Source organism: Cucurbita pepo, chromosome 18, assembly GCF_057944985.1.
Source record: "Cucurbita pepo subsp. pepo isolate OVF chromosome 18, ASM5794498v1, whole genome shotgun sequence".
Lineage (NCBI taxonomy): Eukaryota > Viridiplantae > Streptophyta > Magnoliopsida > Cucurbitales > Cucurbitaceae > Cucurbita > Cucurbita pepo.
In genome coordinates this window covers 126,026-141,460 of record NC_141815.1, presented here as the reverse complement: position 1 = coordinate 141,460, position 15,435 = coordinate 126,026, and the positions used below count along the sequence as shown (strand labels likewise).

General features: G+C 39.4%; 1 non-coding gene and 1 pseudogene across 1 annotated transcript; both read left to right on the top strand.

Annotated features, from left to right (window-relative positions):
- Positions 1-1,500: 1,500 nt before the first annotated feature.
- LOC111799515 (uncharacterized) lies at positions 1,501-4,232 on the top strand. The gene is made up of 2 exons (XR_015413604.1): positions 1,501-1,671; positions 3,942-4,232. It is a non-coding gene; the product is annotated as an uncharacterized LOC111799515 (transcript).
- On the top strand, positions 1,665-3,976 carry LOC147786744 (putative pentatricopeptide repeat-containing protein At3g23330 pseudogene; annotated as a pseudogene).
- Positions 4,233-15,435: the final 11,203 nt, after the last annotated feature.

Genomic DNA, 15,435 nt, shown 5'->3' with positions numbered 1-15,435 from the left:
GGCATGACTAACTTCAAGCTATTCTAATGGATTGACCAATTCTAACAACTGACACACTTTTTGTCACATGATCTTGCCTGGAATTATTGATGAGGATGAGGATGATGATATACCATTCCTTTTAGTTCTCTATTATATGGAGCTGAAATGAAAGACAAGAAGACCTTCAACTATGTTAGGAATTACGAACCTCCACACTGGTTTGATATTGTCCACTTTGAGAATAAGCTCTCGTTACTTTACTTTGGGCTCTCCCAAGAGAGTCTCTTACCAATGGAGATAGTATTCCTGACTTATAAACCCATGATCTTCCACTAAATTAACTAATGTGGGACTTACTACTAATAATCCTCAACAATCCTCCCCTCGAACAAAGTACACTATAAGCCTCCGTTGAGGCTTATGGAGCTCTCGAATAGCCTCCCCTTAATTGAGACTCGACTCTTCCTCCCCTCGAACAAAGTACACTATAAGCCTCCGTTGAGACTTATGGAGCTCTCGAATAGTCTCCTCTTAATTGAGGCTCGACTCCTTTCTCTAGAGCCCTCGAACAAAGTACACCATTCATTTATTCGACACTTTAGTCACTTTTGACTACACATTCTGTTGGAAAAAGGGATAGTAAAAGAGATAGGAATAGATAAAATAGATGAAAGCTGCCGTGCTTTATTATTGTCTACTGACTCATGCTTGGAGGGTTACACAATTCCAGTATTTATACCTCATACACTGGACCAGAAATAGTAAATCATGGAAATAAATTCAAATCTACTGCCAATTAGTAAATCATGGAAATCTAGATAAATTCAAATCTACTACCAATCTCCTAAAATCTTGGTAGTTTGAATATTTAAATCATCATATCTTCATTTTGAATACTTTCAATCATATCTCAACACAATCGAGGCTCAGATTGTTCCATATTTGAGGATTCAAGATATGGTTTAAAGTAGTTGAGATATGATACAAATATTCAAACTAACACGATTTTAGGAAATTGTTAGTAGATTTGAATTTATCTCGATTTCCATAATTTACTGGTCCAATGTATAAGGTTATAAATACTGGAATTGCTTAACTTTAAGCATTTAGTTAGAAAATAATAATAAAACACAGCAACTTTCATCCCTTTTATCTATTCCTATCTCTTTCACTATCTCTTTTCCAACAAACTTTAGGCCATATTCTGATATCATGTTAGGAATCACGAACCTCCACATTCTTGCTCTTTCACCATCCCTTTTCCAACAAACTTTAGGGCATGACTCTGATATCATGTTAGGAATCACGAACCCACTTTGAACATAAGCTCTCATGACTTTGCTTTGGGCTTCTTCAGAAGACCTCACTTTGAGCATAAACTCTCACAGCTTTGCTTTGGGCTTCTCCCAAAGACCTCGTAGTAATAAAGATAGTATTCCACTAAATTAACAACTTAAAATCTAGCGGTGGGTTTGGGCCATTTGTGCTGGGCCACGCTTGAATGTCAGGCTTGAATGTCTAGTGAGCTTGAAATAGGTTCGATAGAAACATGGGTTTGATTCAACCCAAGCATCACATTTGTGTGTTATGACCGTCAAAAATGGAGAGCAGTAGTCCTAATCTGAAGATTCTATGCCGAGAACAGCAGTGGGTTTCGTGAATCTTGTTGACCGAAGTGGCCGAAGAATCGTAAGTGATTTCCGTTCCTTTTAAATTCTCTTCTTAATCAAACGAACAATCTTTGGTTGAAACTCGTAGTGATTAATGTCGGAGTACGAGTTATGAGTTGTAAATTACTTCCCCTTCCAACCTCTCTGAACAGCCTTATCAATTCAGGGCGGACCTTGAAACATGCCACTCAAATTCATTCCCATCTCATCACCACTGCCTTCCTTTCCCTCCCTTTCCTCTTCAATAACCTCCTCAACTTGTACGCCAAATCTGGTTCTCTCGACCAAACCTTGTTGTTCTTCTCCTCAACCCCACATGACTCCAAGAACGTTGTCTCTTGGACTTCTCTTATCACCCAATTTTCCCGTTGTAAAAGACCCTTTCACGCCTTGACTTTCTTTAACCATATGAGGTGTTCTGGGGTTTATCCCAATCACTACACCTTCTCTGCTGTCTTATCTGCTTGCACTGACACTATGGCTTCTGTTCATGGGGATCAGATGCATTCTTTGATTTGGAAACACGGGTTCCATGCTGACGTCTTTGTTGCCAGTGCGTTACTTGACATGTATGCCAAGTGTTGTGATATGTGCAGGGCCGAGAAGGTGTTCGAGGAAATGCCCCTGAGAAACCTAGTGTCTTGGAACTCTATGATTGTGGGATTCTTGCAGAACAAGCTATATGATCGGGCCATTCTCTTCTTTAAGACGCTTCTACTCGAGAGTCTAACTGCTGTTGATGAGGTAAGCTTTTCTAGTGCTTTGAGTGCTTGTGCCAATGTTGGTAACTGGGAGTTTGGGAAACAAGTTCATGGAGTTGCTCTCAAGCTTGGTGTCAGGAATTTGGTTTATGTAAATAACTCGCTGATTGACATGTATAGTAAGTGTGGCTTGTTTGACGACGTTGTGAAGTTGTTTTCAAACATTGGAGCTAGAGATGTTGTTACTTGGAACATTATGATCATGGCATGCGTTTATAATAACAATTATGAAGATGCCTGCAATAATTTTTGGATGATGAGGAGGGAAGGTTTAATACCTGATGAAGCGTCATACTCCTCTGTTCTTCATTCTTGTGCAAATCTTGCAGCATTATATCAGGGAGCACTCATCCATAATCAGATCATAAAATCTGGATTTGTGAAGAATTTGTGTGTTGCAAGCTCTTTGGTCACGATGTATGCAAAGTGCGGCAGCTTGGTAGATGCTTTTCAGATATTTGAAGAGACTGTGGACCGTAATGTGGTTTGTTGGACAGCCATAATTGCAGCTTGTCAACAACACGGTCATGCTAACCAGGTCGTTCAGTTATTCGAGCAAATGTTGAGAGAGGGGATTAAACCTGACTATATTACTTTTGTTTCTGTTCTCTCTGCTTGCAGCCACACTGGTCGGGTTGAAGAAGGGTTCTTCTACTTTAATTCAATGACTGAAGTGCATGGTATTTACCCTGGATATGAGCATTATGCGTGTATAGTCGACTTGCTTGGCCGTGCTGGGCAGTTGGATAGAGCTAAGAGGTTTATAGAACTGATGCCTATCAAACCAGACGCCTCTGTATGGGGTGCTCTGCTTAGTGCTTGCAGGAATCATAGCAACCTTGAAATGGGTAAGGAAGTGGCTCAGGAACTTTTTGAATTGGAACCAGATAATCCTGGAAATTATGTGCTGCTTTGTAACATCTTGACACGTAATGGGATGTTACGCGAGGCCGACGAGGTTAGAAGAAAGATGGAAGCCATCGGAGTGAGGAAGGAACCAGGATGTAGCTGGATTGACATAAAGAATTCAACATATGTGTTCACAGTGCATGATAAGTCGCATGAGAAAACGCAGGAGATTTACAAGATGTTGGAGAAGGTGAAGGAGTTAGTAAAGAAGAAAGGGTATGTGGCTGAAACTGAATTCGCAATAAACATGGCAGAAGCATACAAGGAGCAGAGTTTGTGGTACCATAGCGAGAAACTAGCTCTTGCACTTGGGCTGCTCAGCCTTCCCGCCGGGGCTCCAATTAGGATAAAAAAGAACTTAAGAACTTGTGGAGACTGTCATACCGTAATGAAGTTTGCATCAGAAGTTTTTGGGCGAGAGATTATAGTAAGAGACATAAGCAGATTTCATCATTTCACCAATGGCATTTGTTCTTGTGGAGATTACTGGTGATTGATTTAGTTAGAGTTGGTAATATGGATCATCAAGTTTTTGTTCATCTTGATTTGTTCTTCTATTCATCATTGGTACTTATCAATTGAGGCAACTGTGATTTATCTGATATCATAATGCTTGCAGTGTGAACGCAGGGATACAAATTGGACACTGTTGAATACTCAAATGTGTTCCCCATCAGAAATTCACTGCAGCAAGGCAATTTAAACACAATGGGGAGCTATCTTTCAACATTTGATTAGGTATTATACCTTCCACCTTCAATACTACACCTTCATGTATGCTAACTCATGAAACATTGAGTTTGTCCCTTAATCTACAAGTCATCAAAGATTATCATCAACTATAAGAGCTCACATAGCCCTTGTGTAATAGCTTGAAACTCCACATTTTATATTTTATATTTTATATTTTTTACTTCATCATATCACTAAATTACCTCTAAGATGAGTATATACCTTGTCGTAGATCTTTATCTACTATTAATCCAACATAGTCAATGTCCGTGTAAGCTTCCAATGCAAGGGGATTGTTTTTGTTTAAACAAGGCTCCTTTTCCTGAAGTCTCTTGCAAGTAATGTAATACTCTAATATGTTGTCTGAAGATGAGGCTCTCGTCGGTAATGCATAAATTGACTAATTACACTTACGGAGTATGCTATGTCATGTTGAATGTGAGTTAGATATACAAATCTCCCCACTAGCCTCTAGTAAAACTCTGTTCATTGTAAGTTCTTTTGACACTCCCCATCTTTGACGTGGATCCATTTCCATTGCACGATAAGATAAGGAATCACTACAAGGGAAGTAAGATTTGGATTACTTTGTTGATCGAATATCTCAAGGCAAGAACACTTGTTTGAGATTCGAATCACTCCACAAGCAAGATCGATCATGTCTAGCTTGAATGATTCTTATTGATCAAATATCTCAACGCAAGATCACTTGTTTGAGATTCGAATCACTCCACAAGCAAGATCGATCATGTCTAGCTTGAATGATTCTTGTTTATCAAATATCTCAACGCAAGACCACTTGTTTGAGATTCGAATCACTCTACAAGCAAGATTGATCCTGTCGAGCTTGAATGATTCTACATGTAACCTAAACTACGTAGAATTGCAAATAAACTTAGCCATTGGGTAAAGAAAAACACAAATGCTTCTTTTACTACATTTTCCAAGTCCCTTACAAATACAACATACATGGCTTTATACAGTCTCAAAATGAAACTATTAAAGACATTCCAAGAGTTAACATTCATACTTAATGGCCATAATTAACCATTATGTAATTGTAACCTAAAGTAAATAAAAACTCTTAAACTACGTTAATGAAATACAATAACTCTAAATTGTAATCCACCCAAAATTTATCACATGAAACTTCATTCTTCTTCAATGTGACATGAATTGAAATATCTTTTGATAATTTCAACAATATTTTCTTCACATCTTCATTCAAGCATATTGTATGATTTATGTCTCATTCTGCTTTTTCTTATTTCCATTCATAAATTTGTTACTTATTTCTATTGTGATATGCAAATGTCCTAAGTTGAGTATGCATCTTCCTTGTTGAGAAAGTACTTTAGCCTTCTAGGTTATTTGATCTCAAATTCTCTCATTAATTTCCTTCTAAGTTCAATCTTTTCTTCTTTATTATCTCCCGTAACTATGATATCATCTACATACACTAGAAGTATTGTAACTCTTCTTGGTTTTGAGTGCTTGATAAATAGAGTAATCTCCTTAACTCTACATATACTCATCGTCTTTCATTACCGTTGTGAATCTTCCAAACCACACACTTAGGTGATTGTTTTAATTCATAATGGACTTAGACTGCACACTTTACCTCTTGAGCTTGTTAGGATCGCACAACAACGCACACACTTAATCTAGATGAACACAAAAAATAGGATAGAGAAAATGCAAGGAGAATATTGGCTAAAGGTTTATATTGATGACTTCAGACATGTAGAGTAAGAGTGTAACGCCTCAAATCCACAGCTAGCCGATATTGTTCTCTTTGGGCTGCCCCTCAAGGCTTTAAAACGCGTATGCTAGGGGAAGGTTTCCACACAGTTGGGGAGGAGAACAAACCACCCTTTGGGGCCCAGCGTCCTCGCTGGCATCTTTCCTTCCTTCAATCGATGTGGGACCGCCCCCAAATCCACCCCTGTTTGGGGCCCAACGTCCTTACTGGCACACCGCCTCTTCGGGGAACAGCGAGAAGGCTGACATATCGTCTGGTGTCTGGCTCTGATACCATTTGTAACGTCCCAAATCCACCGCTAGTAGATATTATCCTCTTTGAGCTTTCCCTTTCGGGCTTTCCCTCAAGGCTTTAAAACGTGTCTGCTAGGGGAAGGTTTTCACACCCTTATAAAGGGTGGTTTGTTCTCCTTCCTCCAATAGAGTGCCAGCGAGGACGCTGGGCCCCGAAGGGGGGTGGATTGTGATGTCCCACATTGGTTGGGAAGGAGAACAAACCACCATTTATAAGGGTGTGGAAACTTCCCCTAGCAGACACGTTTTAAAGCCTTGAGGGGAAGCCCGAAAGGGAAAGTCCAAAGAGGACAATATCTGTTAGCGGTGGATCTGAGTCGTTACAAAGAGAGAATACAGAGAATACCTAAAGTACATTTTCGAAGCTCTGCTTGAGGGGATATATATGGTTTAGCTTACTATATATAACTTTACCAGATATAATCATCTACCATATATAACTTTACCTTTTTGCTATTTACTATTTATGACAATTTGCTATATGTCATTTACCAAATATAATTTTACCAAGTATTACCGACTAAGCTATAAATAAGCAGCAGACTCCATAGCTTACAAATCTTAAACGAATGCTGTCATAGCTTTCCTCATCTAGATCACCGCGAAAGAACACATTCTTACATATGTAAGAGCTGCCAATTTAAGTTGGTAACTAAAGATAGCAATATTCTTGTAGTGTTCATCTTTGTTACTAAGGCAAATGTGTCTCCCAGTAACTTGAATAGATCCCTTAGCTACTAACCTTACATTAAGAGAAACTATGTCGTCAAGTTTGAATAGATCCCTTAGTTACTAACCTTACATTAAGAGAGGCAAGGTTATTCAGTGTGTCCAAAGGGAGGCTTTAGTGAAGAACAATTTACACTCGGTGAATGTCGCATCAATTGAGATGTAAGACTTCCTATATTTAAGATTGTAGCATTCGTACCCCTTTCTGGTAGAAGAATATCCTAAAAAGACACATTTTATTGCTCTTTGAGTGTTGTTCAAGGCTATGCACCAGAACATGGGGGTGTGAGGTCATTTGATATTAGAAAGCGAAGATAAAATTGGTTGCACACTTTTACTTGGAAAGATGCACCAATACCATCTTTTACTTCGATGACCTTTCCTTGTTTCTTGTCTTCTTCAGTACCCAATTTTCAATCATTGGGTTCTTGACTTCTTCTTGTCTGTACACCAACACCTGTCACAGAACAAGAATAGCATGCTCTTTCACACACACACACAGGTGTAATAATGAAAACTAAGAAACGCCTGAAGAAACTTAAGTAGTAAAGTGGAGTGAATGGAGAGTCAGAAATGGAATTTTGTAACTAATACTCACCTCATTCGGTGTACAAGTTGTTGGATGAGGCGTACTTTGTTCGAGGGGAGGTGTTGGATCATGAAAGTCCCACATCGGCTAATTTAGGGAATGATCATGGGTTTATAATCAAAGAATACTCTCTCCATTGGTATGAGGCCTTTTGGGGAAGCCCAAAGCAAAACCATGAGAGCTTATGCTCAAAGTCGACAATATCATACCATTGTGGAGAGTCGTGTTCGTTTAACATGGTATCAGAGCCATGCTCTAAACTTAGTTGTGCCAATAGATTGGTAAATCCTCAAATATCGAACCAAGAACTCCAAAAGAAAAGGAGACAAGCCTCCTTGAAGGTAGTAAAAAATGATTAAGACTCCAAAGGAGTCGAGCTGACTCCAAAAGAAAAGGAGACAAGCCTCCTCGAAGGTAGTAAAAAATGACTAAGACTTCAAAGGAGTCGAGCCTCGATTAAGGGGAGACGTACCTTGTTCGAGGGGAGGTGTTGGATGATGAAAGTCCCACATCGATTAATTTAGGGAATGATTATGGGTTTATAAACAAAGAATACTCTCTCTATTGGTGTGAGGCCTTTTGGGGAAGCCCAAAACAAAGTCATGAGAGCTTATGCTTAAAGCGGATAATATCATACCATGGTGGAGACTCGGGTTCGTCTCACACCAAAAAGAGGAAGAAAAGATGATGTTTGGTGTTAGTTTAGTCTTGATGTAAAGCAAGAAAAGGAAAGAAAAGATAGAGAAAAGTAGTGTATTATTTTTCATGCTTGTAATTGTTTTGGCCTTTTCTGTCATATTCATAACTGCGTCTTATGTTTGAGCTGCCATTCAATTAATTAGGTCAGATTGGAGCCATCCGCCATTTGGTATTCTTTTTCTCTTTTAAAAGTTGCCTTTAACATCAGATGGCTTCCACGTTGCTCATTCATTAAGGCTTCCAAACAACGCTTTATTTTTTTGTACTTTTCTATTTGTTGTTGCATGCTTATGTTTTGGTTGAGGAGTCCCAAGTTGGTTAATTTAGGAAATGATCATGAGTTTATAAGTGAGGAATACTATCTCCATTGGTATGAGGCCTTTTAGAGAAGCTCAAAGCAAAGCCATGAGAACTTATTCTCAAAGTGGACAATATCATACCATTGTAGAGAGTCGTGATTCATAACATGGTATCAGAGCTATGCTCTAAACTTAGCCATGTCAATAGAATCCTCAAATATCGAACAAAGAATTGTGAGTTCGAAGGTGTAGTCAAAAGTGACTAAAGTGTCGAACAAAAGATGTACTTTGTTCGAGGGCTCCAGAGAAAGGAGTCGAGCCTCGATTAAGGGGAGGCTATTCGAGAGCTCCATAAGCTTCAGGGGAGGCTTATAGTGTACTTTGTTTGAGAGGAGGATTGTTGAGGATTACTGGGGGTGAGTCCCACATTGACTAATTTAAGGAATGATCATGAGTTTATAAGTGATGAATACTATCTCTATTGGTATGAGGCCTTTTGGGAAGCTCAAAACAAAGCCATGAGAGCTTATGCTCAAAATGGACAATATCATACTATTGTGGAGAACCGTGATTCCTATCCTAACCTAACTCATCAAGTATGAGTTAAGAAGCTTGGTTTGTGTTAAGAAGCTTTTAACTCAAACAAGAAAGATAAGCAGGACCCTCAAGTATGGCCTGCATGCTTTCTGGTGTTGTTGGGCCTCACCTGTTTTCCAATCAACAAAAGGCCTTTATCTCCAAATCTATATTGCAAATGCGCAACTAAAAAGCTTTGAAGACCATCCCAACTTTTTAGAACATCACAGCAGAGCAGATGGGATCGGATCAGATCAGATCAGATCAGAAATTAAGTGTTAACTAACACCTCTTGCTGCAACATGAAGTTAACGGGTCAGCTCCTACAAATGGCAACTGGTGAAGTGATGGGTGGTGAGACACAAGAATGATAGAGATTAATGCTTAACAAGAATAATAATGTGTGGATTTAAAAGAGAAGCACATGTAATTGGTTCTTCCTTTTCTTCCTTTGTAAATATGATTAGACAAGCTTTGTTTTAAGAATGCCTCTTTTCAATTCTACAACCACACGTATATCAACACGTTGGATATGTGTTAAGAATGAGAAATAGAAATAGAATTGGGATCGAAAGTATGATCTTCATTAATGTTTACAACGTTTAAATAGGATACAAACTATCAATTAATACCTACAAACGAAGGAAAATATATAATTAACTAAATCTGGTAAATAAGATAAAATATACTACTAACAACTCCATAAAGAAAAAAATATTAACTTATTACGAATATATAAGATATACTCCATAACTAATTAATATATTTGACAGTTATTAGGCATGACATAGTTTATTCCGTTCGTATGCTTGGTCAATTTATGCATGAACCAAGAAAATCACGTTGGGAGACAACTCGAATTCCGTTCGTATGCTTATCAACGTCACTTCTATGCAACTTGTCATTTTTTTTTCATCTTTATAAAATGTTTATATGGAAAAGTAGCAAAATCCTAAAAGGAACTACACCAAGCTTTTATAAAATTCAGACAATAAATTCTCTTAATACATTTAAATAGTTATGGAAAACTATATGGATGGTAACAATCCGATTTTTTAAAATCCTAGACGGTCACAGGCTCATGTCATTATAAAGTAGAAGAACGAAGATGTAACACTTAAAAAAATGGTCAAAGTCAACGGAGGAACAAATAGGTCATTTTGCCTCCCTAGCCACTCTAGAGATTTGAGTTGAGCCCTAGCAAATGACCAGCAAGAGAGAAAAACAAAGGGAGTGAGAGAGAGTTGAGACGACCTAGAGAGGGGAGGAAGAAAGAACCACTAGAAGTTGCCTCCAGCCACAATCTAGTTGCAAGGACTTCTTCTTGGAAGGAAGAAGAAGATTTGGGTGACCGGAGTGTCATTTTCTGTCAAGAACTGATAAGATTCGCAAGGCAATCTTTCACCGTTTTTCCTTAGATTCGCGAATTAAGTCCTAAGATTTTGATATGGTTGTCTAGGAAGGATTCTCCACAGATTTCATATAGGAACCGGGCTAAAATCTTAATAAAAAACTGTTGTCCCGAGAGATTTTTCAAGAACGGTAAGAAAGGGGTAATGTACTAACTTCTGACATCCATAAATCGATCCGTGTTGAAGTAAAATTTCAAAAAGACGCAGCTCCATTCGACCGATGACATACGACTGCTTCTCTAACCCGCGCCCACGTCTGACCCAAAAGATGCTCCAACCTGATCTGCGTGTGCCACACGTCAACGTAAGGAAATTTGGGTTCACAGCGCTTGCCTCCATATTCAAATCCACACACTTGTCATCGACTGACCAACTCGAGCACGCCACGTGGCATAATAAGAACTCGCAACCTCCCCCTAAGGTGCGTCTGCACATGCACCTGGAATGTCTCTCCAGCGTGTGAGGGTCTGTTTTTTGTCTATTTGACTTCCATTTGCTCGATTTTTTATCTCAATTCCAATTCTAACCTTATTTTTATGTGATTTAGGACCTAATTGAAGAAAATCTCTCTTTTTAGACTCCCAGTTCGTGTGGAAACATTTAACGAAAGGGCACACGTCAATCAAGCAAATCACCACACGGACTTTAGGAAGAAATACTTGTGGGAATGCATGCTAAAATATTTACCCTAGGTATATAGTTTTTCCTATGAATTGAACCTAGGTGATTAGTATATTAAGAGTATGGAAGCACGTTGTGTAGAATGTTAATATGCCTTATGTTTCCGCTATATAAATGTTTATTTCATTCTAAAAGGAGGATGGAGAATTTGTGATCTGTGTTCCGGGTGCTTGATGGATGTTATCGCTCCGTTGATCATGTATGTTTATTTTGCATGAAATGATATTTGATGACTCTAGATGAATGTTTTGCACTTTTCATGTATTTAATGAACCAATATCATGTTAAGACTAGGGACTTGTGGTTAGGTTGACTAGTCACTAAATTTAGACCTAATCTTTCCGAGCCTAACAGACCACCAAAGCTTACGAACCACCTTAAGAGTTGTCCTTATGCTATAAGATGTGTGAACAATGTCAACAACTTGGTGGGAGAACAAGAGTTTTTGATCAAAGCCTGATTGAACCTAGATGTTTCGCATGGAAAACGAGAGACCCACGTCGTATAGTCCATTAGCTTAATGGGATAAGGGAGGGGTTGCACCTCCTAATGAGGGTGACTTTATGGACCTGAGAGGTTTCAGCGAGGTAGCACCTCATAGGTCACCAGTCATTCACAGCTCGAAATAAGGAACTCTCAGGGTTTAAAATGAATGGATCGAGACCAGAATAGCCCAAGGGGGACAAGACCAGAACTAGACGTGCTAGAGCCAATGAGAAACTCGTGGGAATCTGTTACTCTTAGAAGGTAATGAGAGCCTACAAGTAGGTGACTTACCAAGTATAACTTTTATACTCATCCCTGTTTTCCTTCCATTTAAGGTGTTCGCAAACGGTCGGTCGAGGTGGAGGAGCGTTCGAGAGCTGTGCCGTCACAAAGGGGGTTGTTTTAGTATGTCAGTCCATTTTTAACTTTTGGAGCCTTTTGTATTTTCTTTTATATTATATCGCCCAATTTGAACATAAGTTCTTATGACTATGCATTTGGTTCGGCCTCGTACCAATATAAATAGTATCCCTCACATATATACCCATGATATTCTCTTTAACTAGTCAATTTATGGAACTCCAACAATTCTTAACTCTAATACCGATGGGTAAATAAATAAATAAAAAAAAGAGGGAAGACATGTGGTAGATGCCACCGTACACTGCTGCCGATGGTGTGTCAGACGCCATTGACGGCGAAAGGACCGCTCAGCCACCAATTTTCGAGGCCACTTGAGAGCAGAAAATAAGAGAAGAATTTAAGGAGGCGTCGGGGTGAAGTGGAAACATATTAACCCTCAGGGATCCACCCACTTGAAATATTCGTTACAAACCCACATCCGCCGGAAACCTTGCACCTGAAACTTGTAAGCATCTGCCGAGCCTTGAAGCTTGAGGTATGAGAATTGTGAGAGACAAAGTGTCGTGACCCAGTATTTACTACGAGCCGTGACCCAAAAGGACAATGACGTGTAGTGCATATGCATGAAATTCAAAAGAAAACATTTTTTCGAAAATCGATCATATATTTCATAGAAGAGCGTTTCAATACAAGGAGTCCATATGTGACTAGTTTTTTCTACAATGGAAGAAACATGAAGGACTAAGTGTGCTAATAGGTAAGACTGGACTGACGCCCCAGGACATGTTTTCCTTTGTGACAATCCACATCCCTCAATGCGCCCTCTCTTGACCCAATGCTTCAGATACTTGAAAAAGGAAGATAAAGCAAGGATGAGTATAAAAGTTATACTCAGTAAGCCACCTACTAGTAAGCTCTGATCGCATCCTAATCTTAACAAATTCCCACATACTTTTCTTTGGCTCTAGGACGTCTAGTTCTGGTCTTAGTTCCTTGGGGCTTCTTTGGTTCTTCGTCATTTCATTTAAACCTTAAGAGTTCCCTTCTGTCGACCTATGTATGACTGGTGCCCTACGAGTAGCTACCTTGACATTGCTTTGAGACTACCTAATATCTTACCTAGGAAGTGAGCTGCAACCCCTTGACCCATGATAGCTCCCCTGGTCGGAGAGAGCTACCCCTCTTAACCCATCCAACTAAATGGCCTATTCAATGTGGGCACACATTTCCCATGCTAAAATGGCTAAAAGCAGTCAGGGTCTGATCAGGAACCCCCTGGTTGTCCACGAAGCTGATACCAATCACACACATGCAACCTAAGGGTACTCTAGAGGTGGTTCGTATGCCGTGGTGGTTTGTTAGGCTCCTAGGGAGGGGGTTAGGTCTATACTTAATGACTTGTCACTCTAATCACAGAACCCTAGACTTATCGTTACACTGATTCATGAAAGCTAATGAGTGTGCATACAACTGTATCTAGCATCATCATACATAATTCATGCAAAAATAAAAAAACATGCTCAACGGGGCGATAACATCCATCAAGCTCCTAGAGCATAGAGTTCACAAGTTCCCTTCCTCCTTTCAGCATGAATTAAACATATACATATAAAGCGGGAGCTTAAAGCATAATTGCAACACTCAGATAATTCTCCATAATACATCCATACTCTTAACAATCAAAATACCTACATTCGATCCATGGAGAGCTACATCTAAGGAAAATGGGCTAGCATGCATGCAAACCAAGCGATTCCTACAAGTATCCCTTCCTAAATATCGTGTGGCGACTTACCTAGTCGACGTGTGCCCTTACGTTAGCATTTCTAAGTGAGTAGAGTGTCCAAAAACACTAATTTTTCCCAAATAGGTCCTAAATCACATAAAAATTGGGTTAGAATAGGAATTAGGTTGAAAATCAAGCAAATAAAAGTCGAACGGGCCAAAACACGCTTACACGTGCTAGCCATGCGCCGAGATGAGCCTACTCATAGGTTCTACACGCAAGTGCCATGCACTCACACTTTTCTACAATCGTGGGTCGTCGGTTTGGTTTGGGCAAGGTGGTTCAGCTGAACGGCGGGTCGTTGCGGTTCGATTTGTCGCGTGGGTACTAGGTCGGATGAGGAGCGCGGGTCAGGTTGGCGATGCTGTGGACGCGTGTCGCTGAAAGAATGGAACCGCATCTCTCCAGACGGCGTTCAAAGCGTGTATGGTGGCTATCGGCGCATGGGAAACCTCTCGCCGGCTGACACGTGGCACGTCGTTGCCTTCTCTCTCCTCCTAACAGAAAAATGAGATTTCTGATTAGTTTTTGATGTCCTTCTCATTTTTTTATCTTCCGATTCTTATTCCAAACCGAAATGATTTCTTCATCAAAGTTTTAGATCGTACTACAAACTATGTGCTAGTATTTTTTCTTGATTTTTGCTTGACCATATGATGAGTTATGAGCGTCAGAAGGAGGTTCTTTAGCACCTTTACCGTTCTTGGAAGAATTCTTAGATCTCAACGTTTCCGGCCGATTTTTTTCACGAAATCAGCGGTGGATCTTCCCTAGATGAAGATATCAAACTTTAGCACTTCATTCACAAAGGAAGTGTTGTTTGACTGAGGAGGAAAACGTTGACGAGGGAAAAACTGAAATTGATTGAAGAAGAAAATAACGGAAAATGCATGAGAGAAAGAAAATAGAGGAGCGACTGAGGAGGAAAACGTTGACGAGGGAAAAACTGAAATTGATTGAAGAAGAAAATAACGGAAAATGCATGAGAGAGAGAAAATAGAGGAGTGAGCAAGCCTACCCGGGATAGACCCCAACGATGTGTGTGTATTTTCGCACTTTGCATTTTCTTCTACTTGAACTTAAGACCTGTGTGTTATTAGGTCGACGCTCTAACCACTTGAGCTATTCAACTTGACTGTTAATAAAATTGGCTCCTCTGCAATGATATACCACTGGTGGATTAAACCAAGTTCTAATACCACTTGTTGTTTGATGGAGGAGGAAAACGTTGACGAGAGAAAAGTCAAAATTGATTGAAGAAGAAAATAACGGAAAACACAAGAGAGAGAATAGTTTTATTGTGTGCTGAAGACTCGATGATTTCATTTTCTCATTCAGTTGCGATATTTAAATAACAAACTATCCTAAAAATAGAAAAGTAAATGGCAACTTAATGAATGCTCTTCCACTGGACGTGTACTTCCCACCTACTTGAATTGTGTGGGTTTAACGTAAAAATAGTTACCTAATAAAAATAGTTAACTAAAAATTATGGATCACATTCACTCGTTAGGGATTTATCTAACATGAAGGTCTTAGATATGAAGAAGAACATTCAAGATCTTACCTTGCGGATTCCTCTTGGATCTTAACGGAAGATGAAACTTCGACTACACTTGTCCTCCTTTTCTTCAAGAAGAAGTTCTTGCGTCTAAGTCTGAACTTTGATGATGGTTTTCCATCGAGATGTTCGACTGGTTACTTTT